This window comes from Podarcis raffonei, chromosome W (assembly GCF_027172205.1).
Source record: "Podarcis raffonei isolate rPodRaf1 chromosome W, rPodRaf1.pri, whole genome shotgun sequence".
NCBI lineage: Eukaryota > Metazoa > Chordata > Lepidosauria > Squamata > Lacertidae > Podarcis > Podarcis raffonei.
In genome coordinates, this window is record NC_070620.1 from 10,974,215 (window position 1) to 10,977,853 (window position 3,639).

At 39.3% G+C, this 3,639-nt stretch overlaps 1 long non-coding RNA gene across 1 annotated transcript; it reads left to right on the forward strand.

The window, feature by feature from the left end:
• Positions 1 to 251: 251 nt before the first annotated feature.
• LOC128406078 (uncharacterized) lies at positions 252 to 1,440 on the forward strand. Its single transcript, XR_008328397.1, has 3 exons — positions 252 to 338; positions 511 to 629; positions 1,339 to 1,440. It is a non-coding gene; the product is annotated as an uncharacterized LOC128406078 (long non-coding RNA).
• Positions 1,441 to 3,639: the final 2,199 nt, after the last annotated feature.

Genomic DNA, 3,639 nt, shown 5'->3' on the forward strand with positions numbered 1-3,639 from the left:
TGCCCCTACCTACACCTACCTACCCACTGAACGAAGGAGCAAGAAAGCAAGAGGGAAGTTCAGAATTCCAGAGTTTTCCAAATGCCATGGCATCTCAGTGGGTCTCCCTTGCCAATTGATGGTAAAGCAAGCCATTGGACAGGCCATCATGCATGAGGATGGTTTTTCAAATGGATTTGAATCACACTTTGACTTTTTTCTAATTCAAGATAGTGCCTCACGAAAGCATGGAGCTTTGCAGAGTCCTTTGGAGACTGTGGAAAAGATTGTGCAAGAGAGAGGCTTGGCACCAGAAGAAATTCATAACTTGCTGAACATCGCACTCAGTGCCAAGCTTGGTAAAGAAAACATGTTTTGGCTTCTCTTTCCCCTTGGCAGTAAAGTATGTCAAAGTAGCTGCATTGCCCTGCCTTCTCCCTTAACAAGAACCGGGGCTGCTTCTAGCTTGTGAGAAATTATCAATAGTGAAGATGTTCAGAATGTTAAGCAGTGTCTTTCAATGTCTTGCAGGCACAGTGATAAGCACTAGGCTACTGAAGAATCTGATTCCCATTTCCGTAATAACAGAGGATTCTCTTATTTCAGCTGTGTCTTGGCTCTGTGCTCGCAAGTGTTCTAGTGACTTTCAGGTAACTTCGAAAGCATGGTAATGATGTCTTGGTTCTGAAGAATGATATTTTCCCCAGTCTGCCCAGAGGCCTTCCTATTAGGAATGGTAGGAAATTAAAATAATAAGAGAGACTGTAAACTGTTTCAATACGCAGTGACTGCTGCAAGGATACTTCTGGCCCAAAGATGGAAGCAGGAAGAAATTCCAACAGTGGAAGAATGGAGAAGGAAATTGACTGAGTATGCAGAATTGGATAAATTGACTGGGAAGATTCGATATCAGAAAGACCAAAAGTTTATCGAGGACTGTGGGAGATTTACAGAATATCTGAAAAACATATGTGATGTACAGACAACGCTTGTTGGTTTTGAAGAGACTCTGTGAGATAGTAAGAAATAGTGCAAAAAAGAGAATAAGAGGAAAAGGAGTTCTAAAGGACAATATTATGTTTCGAAATGTGTTAACAAAATAGAAATTTTACGAAAGATTGACAGAGAAACTAAGGGAAGTCAAAAATTGAAGAATGAGTGTTAAAATATTTGTTGACTGTATAAAATTGTTTGGAAAATGAATAAAAATTATTTTTTTAAAAAAAGATATTTTCCCCAGTCTGACTTAGTTATCCTGGTGATGATTCAGCTAGATGTTGTACATGCTGACCATATTTCAGAAGGGGTTTGTTGTCTTGGTCTTGCTTTTGCTTACTGATATCTGTCTTCTCCCTATAGGTGCTCATTCTAAAATGGATAATTGTAACGTTTGACTTCATTGATCAGAAGGAAAATATTAATGCTCTCTATGGTTTCTTCTTCAGCTTCTTACAATATGAGAAACTGGTAAGATAAAAACGAATGTGTTATTTTGAAGGAACTCGCTTTTATTCTGACATCAACCAAAATCAAACAAGAAAGAGTAGTTTCCGACCACACAACAGGACACCATGTGAAAAGTGGGGCCTTAAAAAAACCTGTCCCATTTCCTTCCTTTTCCTGTCTTGTTCCTTCTCAATGGGTGCCGATCGCAGTGCACCCCAGGTGCACGGCATGTTCAGGCATGCACGCATGCACGCACGCACGCAGGCAGCTATCCGATGTAGATCCCGCCCATTCCTCCCTCCACCCCCCTCAAAGACAGCCGCGCAGGCAGCTATCCGATGGAGGGAGGGGGAGAAGGCAGGCTCTACATCGGATAGTTGCCTGCGCTGCTTCCATGACAAGGGGGGGAGGAGGGGGGATTTCAATGTGTGTGGGGGGGGTGACAAAAAAGTTTCCACATCGGATACCACCTGACCTTGGTACGCCACAGTTCACAGTGTCCCCTAAGGACCTAGGGCAGTTTCTTTTTGTCTTCTTCAGCTGAAAACTGAAAAAATGAAACTAAACTTGGGTCTTTGGCACGAGGGAGCCATGGCTGCTGCAGTGGGTCACATCAAGAATCTTTGTGATGAAGCCACTTGCTCCATCTGCCTGGATTACTTTTTTTTTTTTAATAATATTTATTAAAAGTTTAAGATTACAGAAAGAAGTAAAAAAAGAAAGAGAAAAAGTGAAAAGGTAAACAATACAAATCAATACATTACAATACATATATATATATATATATATATATATAAACAAAAAACACAATACATCAAAACAAAAACAAAAGCAAAAACAATTAAAAACACATCCAATATTTCCATATCTTTATCTTTCATTCACTTGTTTCATCGACCTCCTCACACCTCCCTTTTTTGTATTCTAGTTATTATTTCAGCAAATCCTTTCCATCTTTCACTGTTTTCTATCATTTAATTGTCTTAATTTATTTTAACCTTATCTTACCATAAAAAATCCTAAAACTTATTTATACTTAACTCCTTATAACATTTCTACTAAAGCCGTATAATTTCATTCCAACATTTTTCTAACACTCATTAATTTTACAATATTTCTCTAAATAAATTTTTAAACTTTCTTCCAATCTTCATCCACCGTCTCTTCTCCCTGGTCTCGGATTCTGTCAGTCCTTTCTATCAATTCCATATGGTCCATCAACCTGGTGATCTTCTGTCCGAGGCTCTTAACTCTTTTCCATGTCCCTTCTGCATATCTTCTTCATATTTATACCTGCACTTTACTTTATCTTCTGCTGATCTTGTTCTTAATTTCCTTCCTTTGGCACTGAGGAGTAGATCTCAGGGAGACTCCAACCTAACAATGTCTTTATTCCTTCTCGACAGATCAGCCCATTCTCCATAGTCAGAACTAAAATCCAAAAGATATTTCAGAGCGTGTTTCAAAATCCCTCCAAAGCTAAAGGCCCCCACAACTCCAATCTCCCCCTGACCCAAAACCAGATCCCAAAAGCTACAACATCCCTGCATAAGGGGATCTATCCAGCTTTCCTTCTCCAATCCAAGCGGGACTCCATCCCTCCAAATCTGGCTTTCTCTAGATTCAATCGTAAAAGGCAACAGCTTATGTTCATCAAATTGCCTCTGTAAGGCCTGGGCTCTCTCCACTTGTATTACTTGAGGTTCAACAACAATCTTCTCCTTCGTCTTCTCCACAGCTTGCCATGTCAAAACAGATTCCTGAATCAATTCCTGAGTAGTTTCTGTATAAGTTTTCACTTTTTGTCCCAAATCAGTCATTTTTTGTCCCAAATTGTCAATTTTAGTAATCATCACATCCGTCTTCTCATGAAGCTGTTCCAATAGAGCACTTGTCTTGCAAAAAGCAATCACTAAGGCTTCTTCTGTCAACATTCTTGACCAAGGTCAATCTCTGATTCTCACGGTCTTTAATCTCTGCAGCTGGAAAATTCCCCAACTCCACTCCTGCAACAGTTTCAAAAGCTCCCTCTAGGGGAAACAATTTCTATTTGTATCCATCCTTTTAAAAGCAGATCCAGCAACAAAGTTAGTTTCGATTTTCAGATATTTTTGCTCCTTTTAAGTGCAAAAGGAAACAATGGAATCAATATATTTCTCTTATTTAACTATCTGTCAACATACGTTTTATTCACAGTCAATGAACTTTCCCAAA